The following is a 17,372-nucleotide window of genomic DNA, read 5'->3' as shown; positions in this document are numbered from 1 at the left end:
ACTGCTTTCAACTCTGCAAAGAAAGGGTTTTTTAGGTGATTATGATCCCTCTAAAACTCCACCGCGGAGCAGTTCAGTGCCATGCCACAACATGAGAGGCATGCACTGATAAGCTCATTCTGCTGACATTACTGCTGTAATATGACAACTGGGCAGGAACAGAATGCTTCAAAATACCTTAGTAAATTTGGCTGGTAACAGAGGGGGAAAAAAAAAAAAAAAAGAGCGAGCTGGGGAAAACTAGATTAAAAACAACACTGCTAGCTATCGACTTGAAAAACAAACAAGCTTTCCAGCTGCCAGCAGCAGCGTACTCACAAGTCACTGAGATCTCACTAAGGTTGAAGATTTGTTCCTTGCGGTGCTATGACCCATCATCCCATAGTTCACCGAGGAACCAAGTAGCTGGGTCATGCGATGGGCAGATGCATGTGGGAGAGAAACCCTCCGGCTGCTGGAGCTGCTCCAGCTCCCGGAGTCCCCTCTGTGACCAGTGAAGCACACCAGCTCCCCTGCCCCGAGCTTCTGCAGCCCAGGGAGCAGGGACAGGCTTAAGCTTGGACTCATAACCTCGTTTAGCTGGACACCTGACACACTGAAAAAGTCAGGGTGGACAATTATCTTTCTTCTTCTTCAAAAAAAACCACCTTAAAAAAATGTTAAATATACATGCACACCACACAAAGAACAGAGACAGAACAACATTCTTTCTCCTTTCAAACTAAAAGTCATGTAACTTGTTTTCTTAAAACCATTCTCTAATTTGATAGATGTGGAAACTGACTCCCACTGTCCTGTAAAAAATGAAAAAGACAAAAAGAAAAGAAATTAATACTAATAATCCAGAGGATTAGGGATCAGAGGTCAGTGCACAACCTTTTAATGAGCGAGGTGTTTAAAGACTGATGACACGGTATATTTTTATTCTTCAGTAATTTAGCACAGAAGTTTACATTGATTGCTTAAAAGGCCATTCAATTTTATTTCCCATATTTAATTGTTCTTAGTGCCCAATAAATGGTTGACTGTAGAACGTAAAGGATTATTTTATTCTTTTTGTATCATTGAAAATACTGTCAGCCCAACTCACTCATTCACACGCCCTCTACATGCCCTTCATGTTTTCACAAAACCGTGCAGATTATCTGTTTTTCATTACCACCAAACCTGAAACCCCCCTAGTGCTCAGGCTCTCTAACCTGAACTAAACCCCTCACAGGTACATGAACAAAAAGGAGGTATTTTACCATTCCCAAGGAGAACTTTACAAATAAGAAAAAGAAAAAAACGCAGGCTTGCACAGTGGAATTTTGTTTTACCTTAAAATTTACATCCTCTGTGAAAAAGGGCTGCCTGCTAAGTCCTTATGTCTTATCACGGCTTGGATCTCTTCAGATCCTGCTCGTTGAGCAAGAGATGCAGGCCCTCAGATCACGAAAACATGTATTTAAACACATGGCTTAGTTACAGGCTTAAAGTTCAGCATGTGCTTAAATTAGCTCATCATCTGCTCATCTTTCCCCTTGTCAACAGAGAACAAATGTGAAAAACAGAAAAGGTTCTTTCACCTATCAAGTATATGTTGTATCTCACGACACAGTTAAATTATGCCACTTGGCAAACATTGCGACAACTTCCTAGGTACAAAGTTATTTTTGTGTTTTCCAAGAATTATCTAGTTATCTGGATGATACGTACAATTCCTACATTGCTATTTATGCACTATCCAGACGTTGTGGGTATTTGTTGAACCCATCTACATACTTGCATGATTCCAAACTCACCAGAACCCGAAAAAAATTTTTCAGCTTTTAGCCTCTCTCTCTTCTCAGCATTTCTATGATGTAAGAATTTATTATCACTGTTTTACATCCAGGGAGCTGAAGCACAAAGAAATGTGGTTTGGATTTGCAGAAGGTTCTGAGGAAGTTTAATGCCCAGATCGCCTTATCTTAATTCCTAACATGTTACCCTTACTTTCAACAAACTCCGAAGGTGAAACTGCTAATGCCGTTGAACTCAACAAGATATTCTACAATTATTTCAATGGTGTCGGGATTTCATCTTCTACCATCAGTAGGATTTTTATCTAAATAAAATCCAGGACTTTTCCTTTATAGCAATTCACAATATTTTATCACCACTGAATTACTGGAAAGTTAACTTGTTTCACTACTACATTTAAAGGGAATCTCATTCAGTGGAAAATACAGATTTCTAACAAAAAAAGAGAAAAAAACATAGCATACAAGAAGTTTCATCAAAATATATACATGCATATGAAAGGCAATTTTTAGAATTAATTTTCATGTACCATTTAATACTGATGATCTCAAAGATCATCACTGTAGAAAGGAATAGTGAAGCACTAACAAAAAAAGGGAATGGCATAAAATTTTAGCTTGAAAGATAACCACACAGAGTTTTTGAAATGCAATCACATAGCATAGTTGAACTAGTACAATAATATTGGATCTGTAATCTACTTAAGTATTTATTGATTGACACCCATGACAAAATAACTGTTGCCCTAATAGGATTCACATCCAACATTTTTTAAGTTTCCCAAATAGTTCACATGGTTCACTTACATATAAATCAATTAATATTGACCGATTGATCAATATATGCACAATATGAAAAACAGTTTTGGCGGCTTTATGTTCTCCACAGAGCAGCTTTACCTACTGATGATTAATTTTAATTTACTTTAAAGGATTCTATTGCACTGAAACTTTAATTAAAAACGAAATGAGAAGTCTATAAAGTCTGCATAGCATCAATTACCTAGACTTGATATCCTGCACTTCGCCTACCCTCCGTACATATGGTTTCTGTTAAAATAATTGGAAAGCACTTCTGAACAATGTCACCCACACATCCATTCTAAGAGTGAGAGGATATATTACCATTAAACGTCACTAATATTAATAAAGAAACAATTAATTCTTCATTACCTATTTCTAAAATACACCATCAGACTCCTTCAGTTCAAACACAAATAAAACATTACACATGCCTGTCAGTGAAATGGGTAATCATCATCATTGTTATAATTTATACTGCTTTCTGTTGTAAGTCTAATGCCTCATCTATTTATAAAGCTTTTTGGCTGACATTATAAATAGCCTTTTTGAAATATTAAAAAAAACCAACAACCTAGCTCTTACTAAGGAAACTCCCATACCTCTTCTCAACTCTTCCCTTATAAAATGTTGCTTCTAATTTGCATTACACTTTCTTTTGGTAAATAGAAAACATTTACATTAATAAACGTTACTGTTTCAGTAAAACACACTAAATAACACTTTCCATATGTATGTATATAAAAAATATATATTCAGCAGACTAATCTCAATAACAAAGAAAATCACTACTAAGAAAATCCACACAGAAAATTATTTGGAAACTGCTGACGAGTTTACACTAGGAGTAAGTCAGCTCAGCAGCTATATAGATTCTGATTTAAAGATCAACCCTACCAACACTGGTTTGGATCAGGTACAAGAACAGTTCAACGTCTTAATTATTAAGAAAGCATGGAATTGTCACAGTCCTCGTCCGCTCCAGCCAGGATCAGGTTACAAGCCTCCAAGGTGCCTCTGGCACGCTGCCTGGACTATTTATTGCTATTTGTAAATTAGACACTTGTGTAAGAATGTCAATTTTAAATAACTTTGTTTAAATGAGCCTGATAAGAGATGACCAGATATACATTTTATGAGACTGCTAAATAATTGCATCATGCAAAGCCAGCTCATGAGTTTTACAGGACAGCTACTAATGGCACAGCACACTCACAAGGTAGCTTGTGAATTCAGCATTAAAAGAATAAAGCTATCGGAAACAATAAAAAGTGTGCACTCTAAACCCGTAACAACAGAAATACCAAGAAAATCAACTATCATCCATAACAAGAACAATCTCTGAGGTCTCCATATCCAAAAGTAATGGAGAGTATAAGATGCCCCTATCAATCCTGCTAATACACTTCCAGCAATTATTCTCTGTACTCTACATCAGAAAGTTAAAATATGTTTCCAATGCCTAACACAGCAGTCATTAAAGTTTCCCCTGCCTCAATAAGCATAACTAATGAGGCTATATAATAACAGAACACAATCTCTAATGAAAAGCTGAATAAAGTCTCCCTGCAACAATACTGCTTGTGATTTAGTATTCTCAACTTGTCCATCCTCCATCTTTTACTCTGTGGGTATTATCACCACTCAGAAAATTACATTTCAATGAACTTGTCAGGAAATAAGTAATAAATTAATCAGGCAGCATAAACCAATTACAGTCATTTTCTGTGTGTTTTCTTTCAGGGCCCACGCATGAATGCAGTACTGGCTGCACTGGTTATTCCTGGAGGCTGCTCAAAAGGGCTGCGGGGGGTGTGCAGTAATGCTGCTGGAAGGAGGGGTGAAAGCATCTCTGCTCCGCTGAAGCCATCATAAGTACTGTTGGTGCCAGCACAGCTCCAGCACCAAAATGCTGCTGTTGTTTTTTTTAAAAATGTATATACAAATCTATATACAAACCCAAACCTATTCAGGCACTTTCAGAAGCGTCGCAAGATACCTAACACAAAAACTTCAAGTACTTAAATAAGTTTGCAAGTGTAGCCCAGTCTCTTTTCAGTTGTCAGGAGTGACAAAGGAAGGTGCCTACAGGACCGAGCTGTTGTTATGAGTATCTAAATGTTAAATCTGGGAGTACCCAAGGCAAATTATGCCAATGGCTATGGCTAAACTGAGGGAACCGGGAGGGTATTTGGTGGCATCCCAACTCTGTTAGGCAGCGCCCGCTGTAACGCAATTCCCCTCTTCTCTCTGACTGCTAGGAAAACCTTTAATAATGATGATCTTTCTTCTAAACAGGTGCAGTGAGCAACAGAACCATCTGAATTACCAGTTGAGAGCTCCCACACTAACAAGGACCAAGAGGAACAAATTGGATGCCTCTCGCTCCAGGCTGTGTGAAAATTCGGGAAGAGCGGTGCACTGGTTTAGCACCTCTGGTTTAAGGCATTGTGCTCATCTTCACAAGCGAGAGAGCCAGAAAGACTTTTTTTTTTTAACAAATAAAGCTCAGATGCTGAAGCGTGAGGCACGCTGTCATGGCACAGAATTTCACAGCAAATTATCCGGATGCAAAATCTGAAGCAATACATAGGCTTCTGGTCCTATACATAAGGTGAGCGAAAGGTAATGCACAAAATGGTATAGAAATGCCTTGCTTAACAAGGAAAAGAAGTACACATGTTCAATGCTTTCAAAGGCATCTAAATGGACTCTAAAAATATGCACTTCCAAAGAAAAAGTTTTCTACCAACTGCTTTTGTTGATATATAATGAAGATTTTATGCCCGCAAACACACTCTTTACATATATGCAATATTTCAATGAACTCTTAAACTTAGTCCTGCAAGGGTAATTATACAGGCATCATGCACCTGCCAGGCTCCAGACCCTCGTACAGCATCAGAATCCTTTTCATGAATTTTGTCTGTGTCCTGTCTTGGCTGGGAAAAGATCCAAGTGGGTTAAGCTCTGGGAGCTCATTTTCATCGCCACTTTTTGAAGGCTGAATATTGCTTAACCTTTCCCCTGCAGTCTGCATAAAATTCCTAGAGGGCAGTTCAAGCCTCATATGGTCTAATTAAAAGCGGGATTTATTAAGACTGGAATAAAATAAATTAAAATAAAATTGAATTTGTCATAATATATGTAACCCCATATTTTGCATGAGGTAGGCCAGAAGAGCAGTAAAAAATTAAGTTACAGCATTTAGAAAAAAATTATCTACCAAGCACTTTTGTCACCGAGCCGGCTGCCAAAGTAATATCCCACCTTCATGACTTATACAATTCTTTTCTTCATTTATCCTTAACCAGACAGCTCCTACCAAGAAGTCATGTGCTCCTGTACTCTTCCCTATATTCATTTAAACCTGCACTTAATCTACTTAATGGTTTCAGACCCTATTTTCTTGCTTCCCCATTTTATGTTATCACCCTAAATACTTCTTGAAAGGTAGAACCAAAGCAGCTCATACTTTCATACCACCAGTCAAGGACGTGAGGGACTTAACCAGACAGTCTACTTTCCTCCTCCACCTCCAAGAGCACGGAAATAAGGTCTGAACAGCTACTGCCCATGGAGTATCTATAAAGCAACCGGAGCCAAGACATGCTTCCAAAACAGGTTTAGTTGAGCTAGTTCAGGTACTGATAGCAATGAAAACGGAGCAATACAGGCACCAGCTTGCCTGGACATAGGTTATTCTGTGCTCAAGTCTATGCCGCTGCTCTTTCTTCATAGCTCAGGCCAAACCAGACAGGGTAAAGTTCATTCCTCATGCACTTGTATTGAAGCCACATCTCTGCAGTACAGGTATATCTTTAGACAGAACATTTAACAGGGGCATTGCACTGTCAAAAAAATACCATGAAAACACTGAAAGAATTAGTCCCATCTTATAAATAAAAATGAAGATGGACCTGCAGCACCCACACACCCCTGCAGCACCCACACATCCCTGTAGCACTGGGGAAAATTCCTCTGAAGCACAAAGACCCAAGGAACCAATGTCACTGGCTGAACCCAATATACCATGGTGACAGTAACCAGTAGCACAGTTTTCAGCTTTTCACTACTTCTCAGTATGTTTTTCCCAACAACACGTCTTAACAGCAGACAGCTCCATAGCAGGAGCATTTTGAGAAACTGTGCAACTCAAACCTTTCACCCAGTTCACCATAACCACACGCAGGAATGCTTTAGCGAGACAGCAGGTCTAGTCCAGAGCCAGAGTTGGAAATTTGCTAACCAACTGGTACACTCTGCAGCACAAGTTCATTTACTACCCCAGGTTCATCTCTGTGCCATAGTGCTACAGCCCTTTCAGGTAAACCTGTTTTCCATCCAGCTTCAAATTTCATGCATGTAATTGCCTCGTATTATCCCAATTACTTCATGATGGGTCATGCTAAATGATTTCTCTTCCTTTTTTATTTCGGTTCTATACATTTTTATATACTTCAAAACCAGCGAGGTGGTTCTTGTGCCCCCCATTTCAGTTACCACTGGCAAACATTTAAGTCATTCAGATGTGTTCTCATGAGTCAGTACTTCCAGCACTTCAAGATTGTTTAGTTCACTGGCTTTCAGTGTGTGAGTGTCCTGGTGTCAAAAGCTGTATCTTACCTTCCAAAGGAGAATATAGCTCCAGCTACACTCACTTCAGGGTTTTTCTATTCTGGGAAACAAAGCAAAACAAACAAAAACAAACAAATGCACCATTTTCCCCGATTGCCCTTAATTTGACTTCACTATGGACCACATCAACAGAAACAGCAGCTAAACCATCTTTGAAACTTTATTCACCATAGCCAGAAAAAAAAGAAGAAAAAAAGACTGGTGAAATGCCTTTAAAACATGCTTTAATCTAGCTGGAATGCCATAAATTGCTTCCAGATGTGCTCCATACAAAAGTCAATCATAGCTATTTATACTGACACTCTGCAGTCCAAACAATCAGAATCCAAATGCCATGTCTCTGCTACAATAAAGCTATAAATGTCAGTTTTGTTGAATTTGGAGAGGTGTTGAAGAGTTCATGCTAGTTTGCTTTCTGGGCTATTTGTTAGCCAGCAATTATTTAAAAAAAAAAAAGGGAAAAAAAAAGCAACTTTTAAGATAGGTTCTTTCCTTGCTGAGCTATTCTTAAAGCACACCTGACACCTTCCAATCATGACCTTGAAAGTGCCACAGGTTACAAGTTGAAATTCATTTCATAAGTTAGAAAAATGTAGTGCTTAGGCTCTGAGCCAAGAATAACTGAAGGGCTTGGCAAGGCTCCCATGCCCTCCCCTAGACTGAACACACACGTAGTACACCTGGGACTAAATGAACTGAAGTACAGTAAAATGACACACTGACTGCAATAATACCTCTATTCAATAATCTTCCAGGGTACTCGGGGGGAGGGAAGTCTCACTGTAGGAAAAAAAAGTTTGGAAAACATACCCTAATCAGTTGTTTTGCATGCGACACATGGCCATCAGAATCAAAGTGTTCCTCAGTTGGGAAAACTGAATAACCAGCATTTAGATGAAAAGATGACCTATGGAGTTATCCCACACTGTGTCAGGAAAATATATTATTGTTGTGTAGTCTCCACAGAATTTTCTGGTTGATTTTTATAGACTTCATTAAGATCTTCCCCCTTCCCCACAAAAGTGCACCTGCAGCTCAATTTATGTGTAAATGTTCAGAGTTTTAATTCTGGCTTTTTGTCAGTGAAAGACAACAGGGAATTTTCTTGTCATTGCTTGCAGTTTGGGGAATTAAAAATGTTTCAGAAAATCATAACATGTAATGACATTACTCTCAACTTTCCTGCCTTTTTTATTTCCCTTCATGTTTGCCTTCTACTTCAAAGGTTTCCTTTGCCTTCCCTCCAGTTCCTTACCTTCTCCCAAGTCCAGAAGACCAACCCTATGATGGAGCTGAAGAGCATTCCTCCCACTCACGCTAAGCTGTAGCACTGACTGTCATTTGTCACCACACAGGTTGAGAAAAAAATGGCAGAAAATGGACACTGAAGTGATTAAGTCTTGATCTAAAATCTTTTCTGTACATTCAGAGAAGGGAAGCAAACTGTACTTTAGACGTGGTATTTTAGGGTTCAAATTGTACATGCATGCAGAAAAAATCAGAGACTTTACAAACAAGATTTGTACTCTCAGTTCAACTTACTGGAAAACTTAGTTTTTAATAAATCTCTTCAGTCAAGAGGTTATACAAATGACTACAGAAGCAGCAAACATAATACTTGTATTTAAGAATGGGGGAGGATCCTATCTAGTGAACTACTGAGCCATCAGTCTGGCCCAAACGTTATGCAAGGTTTTATAACTTATTTTGAAGGAATGTAATTTCTGTGTAATTGCAGGGGGTTGGAGAAGAGATAAGCAACAGAGGCAGAGAAGCTATTAAAGTTAAAAGACAATTTTGGCGTAAGAACAAATGATTAAAACTTGGCTGCGAATACACTGAGACTGGAATTCACAAGCACATGTCTACCATCGGGGGGGCGAGGTGCTCCAACCACCGTCCCACGGGAACGCGATGGAGGAAAATCCTTCCACAGGGGAGGCCGAGAAATTTATACAACTTCAGTATCCTGCAACAGCAGGGGATAAAATTTGGTGATGCACAAGCTGCCTTCCACTCCTGTATCAAGCTACGTTCATGTGTCTTTATTTCTAGCTTCTATCAGACAGTGAGATTTCTTCATTGCATTGGTTCACCAGATAACAGCATCTAACTCTTGCAGGAAAAGCTATGGGGGCTGCTATAGCCATAAATAGAGGGCAACAAACCGTTGTTCAGTGATCTCTATTAGTGTATTTCTTCCTTTTCTTCCACCAAGTGGTGACACTAACCTGCAGAAAACTTCTTCCTCCATGAATTTGACAACGCCTTAATCATGTTATTTTACATCCTCAGACTACCCAAATTTATACGAAAAGTCTACCTCACTATAAGGACCTACCACACTGCCTCCAAATACACACACACTCTCACAAGCCTGCCCACAGATTTTTAACATTTTAAGACAAATGTACACCCAAAGGAAGTGACTAATCTACTCTCTGTCCATAATCTTTACTGTCTTCTCTCCACCTAAGCTCTTTCTCTGGCACAATGTTCTCCCCTCACCTGTGCATCAAGCTTTTCACTTAGATCCCAAACTTTCTGAATCTAGGACTTAAGAGTCTTCTAATGAGGCACCAGCCCCACTCTGGGACACAGTAAAAGTAAAATGATTGTGACAATAATAACAACTAACACTAATCACTATCACTGGCCTTAAATTCTACGAATCTGTTCTGCTTTTGCAGCTGTGCTGTGATTCTTCTGAAGCACCAAGGGTGCTGCCAGCAGCCTACATATTAGATTATTAATTCAACCCATCCTCCCCATCCAAAAAAAAGGAACTGTATCTCCAGATCTGCATAGCTTCTGCATTTGTGATGGCTGACCCCCAGAAAGAGATAGAATAAGAACAAAAGTCAGGAAAGTTACAAAAATATACAAGTCTCTCACAGCTACTGTTTCAAACAAACAAGTTTGGAGCCAATATAATAATTTCTACCAATATCATGCAATATTTTATTTGCTTTAGATTTGTCATCATTTATTGGAAACAATAGGCCTTCCAAAAAAACAACTAAAAACCCTTCACTTCATGTTTAAAATTATTTACTATAGCTTTAAAAGTAACAAATTAAGCACTTGAGTCTCAGATGTGTAACCAGTAGGGAGTTGGCTCGATGCATCAGTTTTTACACCTCTTGCAGTTAAATCAGAGATCCAAATGCAAAATCTAGCACTCAGCGGTGAACTTATAACACTCCCTGGAGGAGTGTGTCCGTAAACCATTCACTGGATTACACTCATCCATACAATACTTTATTTTATACATCCCGTCCCCACAAAAAAAAAAAGAAAAGCTTAACTAAGGTGAAATTAAGGTTGCATAAACTATAAATCGTTTTTGTCATCATATTTCTAAGTCTCTGCTTTCCTTTTTGAGACTTCATTAGAACAATTTTCCGCTGTCTTTATCTCAAATGGATTTGTTTCTCCAAATTCGTGTCTTGGCCAGGAAAGGGATCCAAAAAACACCCAATGACATCTGTGGCATATCCACGTGTGGCTCAGGAGCACTCTCAGGCCTTTGGAGCATACTCAGCATAGCTAATAAGCTTTCAAAAACTGCTGCACTGACTTTTCTGTAGAATGCCCTTAATGACAGTATTTTGGGAGTTTCACATTATGCCTCGTATACTTACAAGTCTTCTGGACATGAAGACCTTCACCATATATTTCTATTTACATATAGAAACGTGTGCACATTGTGTGTGTGTGCTCATGTGTGTACACATGCATACACATATACGTGCACAAATATACACAGAGTTTGGGGCTAAAACTAGAATGGATAAAGATCAGTGTAACTTCACTGAATTCAATGGAAGTGACGTCAGATGAGAAAACCCAAGGACAGTGAACCTGCCTGCATGGCCTACTGACTCTTTCAAAGTTCCCAGAACATAATAAATGTGAATATCTCCAAGATCCTTTACAACTGAAAAATAGAAAGCACATAACTAGTAACAGGAAGAGTGGTTTTCTTATTCCAGTGAATACCATTCTCCAACCCAGTGAAAAAGTACTTGTCATGCAAACCCGCTGGAAAAACCATGACACTATAGCATCAATGCCAAGCTTCTTGTAGGCCAGCTGGTGTCCTACTTTGTCTCAATGTGGTCAGTCCTCCCAAGTTTAGAAGCAAAACACCAACATTTTCCTACAACCAAGGGCATCCCACATAACTCACAGCTAGGTGGAGAAACTTGCCCAAGAGAACACGTATCAGGAAAGCCTCCCTGCTACTCATAACACATAGCCCCACAATGAGAAGCTATAAACCTCATTTCTGAGCTGCGTGAAGCTCAGGAACCAGAAACTGGCTGCCCTACCTAGAGTGCACCATGATCTGTGCTACTACAAGTCAGATAAAAGGTTAAGAGTCACATCAAAGATGAGGGCTGGGCAACCTCCTGAACACCAAAGAGCTAGCAGAGATACTCAGTGGTAGGAAAGGCAGATCTCAAACTAAACAAGAGATGCAAAATTTCTGCACCTGACATTGTCCATCAGTCATCATATCCCTCTCTTTTGCTACACGACTATATCAGGCCCTGAGCAAAAAGACAGGGTTTAATCTCCCTGTTCCCATGGCTTCTACCAAACTCCCTTTTAAAAAGGCTATTTATTCTAAAGGAAAAGCCTTATTGGATAGAGGGGAAAATACATAAAAATTCACAATTGATCAACGCTTCATAGTAGTGTGTTTTCAACCATTGAAGAAGTGTAGCTAACCATCCTAGCCTTTGTTGTTCTTTGGGTTTTCTTTTCTTTTAATGATTGTATAAAAAGCTTTGTCTTAAGAACAATACATGGTATTAAATGCCAACAGCATGAGAAAATGTAGCTCTGCTGTGGAAAGTGGAGTCTGAATAACATTTCTACTTACCATATAGCAATAATTACCAGCCTTCCCATGGGGCAAAACACTTTTCCTTCCCACCAAGCCCCCAAAAAACCAGCCAGCTCAGGCTGTTTAGCAATGGAGAGGAGGATGATGATGTTTCCTGCAATTGAAAACTGCACTGACCAGCCAGCACATGGCTCCCACTATGAGCTTCCTTCCATGTCTCTTGTTTAATTAAAATTGTGGAACAGGTGGCTCCCAAGGCCTAAGAGTAGTGTTTGATTAGGCAGCCTCCACTGACAGTAATTTATTTACCTTGTAGAGTAGGATCCAAATTTTTACAATTACCATAATTTCTAAATTATGCCGCACTGATTTATTAAGTTCCAGAAAAATGTCTACCAATTATTTACTGATTTTGTACCACAGGAATATTTGGAAACCCACTCTTCTTAAAATGTGCATTAAGTTTCTGAGAACTTTTTTTAGTTGACTTATAAAGTGACATTATTGAAAGAAATGTTTCAAGCTAATTTTGAACACTTGCCATAATGCCCCACCCAACCCAATCCATAAAACCAAAGTCTTACTCATTTTTACATTGAGGTCCCCTTCCAGTGGCTTACACTTGTGGCAACATAAAAAATTTAAATAAACAGAAAATTCACATTCCACTATGGGTTCATGAAACTTTGATCAACACAGGGATCATTTTTCACACTGTTACCTAACTCTGCACACACAGTTTACCTTCAGCACCCTTGCTTGCAGCCATAAAGGTACATACTTAAAATACAATGGATTTGCCATTGAAAATTTCTAGCTGCAGGAAACCCCCAGCTACCACAAATCAATTTTTTGCTGCTCCAGTGATGGGAACAACAGCAAGGGCAGCTTATCTGCCTTCTCCTCCAACTACGGCAAACTCCAAGTGGAGTCGGTCAGGGTAACAGTACTATCAATGTCACATTGATCCACTGCATGACCCCATGCTAAGGAAAAAAGTGTACTGAGAATATGCAAAAGTGGCTATCAACTCAATTAGTCAGTTGAAGTAGTTATGCCCTGAAGTGTTAGGAAACTGAAAAGCCATTTTGGCTATAAAATACACAGCAAATCTTAATGTTATGGTCAGTAAGACAACAGCACACACATTGCTCATGCTGCATTTTATCTAGTCCTTGAACGCAGCTCTCACCGCTCCTGATGTAAGATTTTCATTAGGCATTATACAGCCAAATGTGAAAGCCAAGCCAGAGAACCAAACCCATTCAAACACACAGCCACATTAAGAAGCCGAGGGCACATGCTGTAAAATACAACTGTGGGCCTCTTACACATGTCACAAAATAATATCTTTTGCAGCATGCTAGTCAATAAAGAATAACCATCTCCCCCCAAAATTAAGAGGGGCTTGGTGAGCAATAACAGGTAACGGTTTGTTCATCTGCTTATTGGCCAAGCTCCAGAGACTAATCTCCTCAAATTACACAGTTCTTGCTCATCGTGCCATACTTCAGTGACCACATCTCTGTGTCAATATTTTTTAATTCTTTTATCTCCCCATATCTTCTGCTTTAAAAAGCTATCCCAAGTATTTGGTTACATCGTTCTGCTGAATTTCCATTACCTTGGAAAAATATCCGCTACTATTCATTTTTTCAGTATATTTTGTGGTTTGCTGTTGTTGGGTTTTTTTTAATCAACTAATAAAATCGTATCAGAAAGCTGCTTAGCACAGCCTAAGCAAACACTGGAGTGTGAGTACAATGAGTTTATAGTACAATACGCAAGAGAAGTCAGAGGCTGAAATGAGAATACAATTTCCCATGAGAGAGTTCTATGTTCAAGTCATTTAACTTTAAAACTAGTTCAATATTTGAACAAGACACTATTTTATTCCCATTCAAAGTTTAAACACAGATCACTTCGAAATCAATCATAAATTCAAACCTCTCTACTTTAGAAACTGTTTCAATATTTAAAGACTTTTTTTTTCTTCCTCTTTAATGTAACAGCAGCTCTAAGACTGCAGAAGCAGAACTGACTTTGAGATCCTTAAGAGCAATGCTGTTTTCCTGCCAATACATACAAAAGGCAGTTCTAGGAAAAAGAAAAAACCCACAAAGGCGAGGCTGTGCATTGCTTCAGAGTTTAAGAACAAAGTCTGGACAAAGAACACACAGCCTAGTCTTAAGACCAAGCTAAAGTAAATGAATTTGGTGTGGGTGCTTTTCAGGGCACAAGACCATAACTCCACACTATTCCACTGCTTTTGTCCTCACCTGGGTGCAAGGGAAAACCAGATGACTGGAGGGATCTCTGTGGACAAAAAATAACCCTCCTTTAGGGATATGATTACAAACAGTGAGAAGTCTGCAATTGAGAAGAAAAACGTAGACCCCACCCACCGACCACCCGTACTTCGGTTCCCTTCCCCCACCCATGAAACAGTGCTTGCCCTGGTGCCTCAGGAGCCTCATGCCCCGGCTGGCATTGCAGAAACATACAGCTCTAGCTCTGTGATGGAGAAAAAAATGATTTCTCTTGGTGAAGTAGCAACATTACACACCTGTATTTCATCTTCAGATGATGATCTCAAAGTTGGTGGTGGTTTTTACATTTGTTTAGTTTTAAACTTTAAAACCCATTTTATTGATGGGCAACTTACCACAGCGAGTCAGTGATGGAGAGGTGAACCCAGGTGAACTCCTAAACTGCACTACTGCCAGCTCTTTGGCACATGCCAGTCTAATCTGAATAATTTCAAAGTCAATTTGTCTCTAAAAATTATCTTCTGTGCTTTTGATCTTTGTATAAAGTTCTTATTGACAAGGGCAGAGCATACAGCCCAATGCAAGTGTTACACTACAAAAATATTCATATCAGGTAGGAAAGACAAACTGACTGTTCTAAAGCAAACAATCTTATTAACCTCAGGGCTGCTCTATTCTGGTTTCTGGTCAACTACAGTCTTCACGATCAAGTTAAACGACCCCTTAAAATGGATTAAGCATTGGTATTATCAAGAGGTCACAGAATAACAGCAAGCATTAGGCTCTGTCTTTGTGGTAACAATGCACTTAACTACCTACAGCTTTGCATGAACACAGGAAATATTATTTGGCTAATATATATAATGTTTTATATGATACGGGCAGTATGATAAGCCCATCTACATGGGTAGTCATGATGCTGTTCTAGTAAAAGCACTGAGCGTCTGACTGCCACCTTCCCAAGAAAGGGCAGCTGTCATTCCTAACAATCTTCCCTTAATCAAACTATGACGGGTCCCTATCTTCAGGAAGGCATAGGCCACTAACATTAGGCAATAAATGAACTTTATTTCCGCCCCCCACCTTTTTAGATACCTCCAGATTAAAAAAAAAAATTCAGCTGCAATCAACACCGTATTAATATGCTGTCTTCTAATATTTCACATATAACACGTCACTGAAAACTCAGTATTGAGCAGGACGGTATTTGATGAATCAAGTAGATGAAGCCAAGATGTAGTTATTAGATGCATTACATCTTTAGCACATCATGTGTAAAAATGTCCAGGGTAAACTAACGCTCCAGGGGAAACCTGACCTCTAAGAGGCTCCCTAATACTACATCTAAATTAATGTCAGTGACAGGCACTTCAATCTGAAATAGCAGGGTTCTTTCGTTCTATCTATACTATCTATTCATCCATTTATTTGCCTGTAAATGTGTGTGTGCATAAATGAATTTGTGTTCTGGCACTGGGGGAGTGGGCAGGGAACAAAAGGAGATCCCAGATTTTTTTATTCCTATTCCTTACTGCTCCTATGCACACAATTAATTTTGGAAGAATCAGTCAGAACCTTTTTAGCATAAAAAAAAGGTTAGGAAAATTATTTTTTACAGTAACTAAATCTACTTTTCCAAAGTATTACCATTATACTGCAAAATAAACATGCTTGAACTACAGCAGGATGGAACTCTTATAGCAATCAATATAACAAGCAATGCTGAATTTTTTTTAAAGAGCTGGGCTGGGCTTGGCTCCGACATGACTGGTGGCCAAGATAAAAATCATAATTGAGATCAGTTTTGCTGTTTCAGAACAAAACATTGCAAATAAATTCAGTAGAAAATGTATTTCTGCCTTGGGGGTAAAGAAAGAAACAAACAATGCACTGCAAAATTCTGATAATGGAATAATTTCATGGCAGTTAGTCAAATCAGCACTAACTATGGCGGCCAAACCTTCACTTACTTCTATTTTTCACTCTATTTCGGAGGTTTTACAATCAAGGGGGTAAGGGTTTATGATCAAGGGGTGAGACAACTGCAAAGCAGCCACTCTGCTGCCCTTCTTCCAGGCTTCTTAGGTGCTCTTCCTCCCTTGACCAAGCCCACCAAGACGTGCACTCCTCTGCCCCTCACAGACAACTACGTAATTGTGTTTCCAAGAGATATGTCTTCATGCAACAGAAGCTGAAGTCTGTACCTTGATGCAAAGGATTTACGCCTTGCTCTGAAATGAGGACAATCACATTAACCAAATCCTAGTGAACTAAAATTGCTAAGTCCTTTCACATTTTGTTGATCAAGAACCTTTTTATTGGAACATTTTTCTTTTCAAACCTCAGTTGGGTAATAAACTATCCTCTAATTGGTCTTTATGCAATGAAGAGCTAACTTGCATTTTGGCTATTTTATGCGTGGTTATATTTTCTTACAAAGACACAATTGATCAGGAATTACCATAATCCCACACAGAGAAGCAGTCCTAGAAGCACGGAGTGCATAAAACATTAATGTCAGTAATGCAGACATGACAAGTTTCAACTCTCCTTTCAGCTAAACAATCTGCCTCTTTCATACTAACGTCACCGCTCAGCCCATGGGCTATATAAACATTGTCAAACCTGGTTTCAATATAAAGAGAACACATTAATGCTCCCACTAATATGCATTTCCCAGTAACCACCCTATTAGATTGCTTAGTTCAAACTCCATGACATATCCCATAACATATCAGACAGTTCAGATTCACAAGCTCAGAAGATACAAATGTTGTAAGCATTAAAAAAACCACAACTTTCTTGTGTGCGTACTCAACAGCCTGGCTAGTACAAAAACTCACAGGAAGCTCTCAAGAAAACATACCTGTGTGAAAGAGCCTTTCTCTGTTTGGATTTTCTCTGTTTGGATTTTTTTTTCTTTTAGGTGATGGTCTTTCACTAACTTCTTCACATGGCCTAAGTAAATGGGTAGAAAAATAAAGAGATGCTGTTCAGAGCAGATAAGCCTTTCCATAACCTCAG

At 39.0% G+C, this 17,372-nt stretch overlaps 1 protein-coding gene across 5 annotated transcripts in view; it reads right to left on the bottom strand.

Annotated features, from left to right (window-relative positions):
- RARB (retinoic acid receptor beta) overlaps positions 1-17,372 on the bottom strand; it is a 337,838-nt gene that overhangs the window by 257,148 nt on the left and 63,318 nt on the right. The window contains exon 3 of one of the 5 annotated variants that reach the window (XM_075083264.1): positions 17,215-17,306. The exons of the other annotated variants lie outside the window; for them this stretch is intronic. The gene's annotated coding sequence lies outside the window, so the exon portion shown is untranslated. The remainder of the gene's footprint in view (positions 1-17,214; positions 17,307-17,372) is intronic. 5 annotated transcript variants of the gene reach the window in all.

The sequence above is a fragment of the Phalacrocorax aristotelis genome, chromosome 2 (genome assembly GCF_949628215.1).
Source record: "Phalacrocorax aristotelis chromosome 2, bGulAri2.1, whole genome shotgun sequence".
Taxonomy (NCBI): Eukaryota; Metazoa; Chordata; class Aves; order Suliformes; family Phalacrocoracidae; genus Phalacrocorax; species Phalacrocorax aristotelis.
This window is presented reverse-complemented; position numbering and strand designations above follow the sequence as displayed.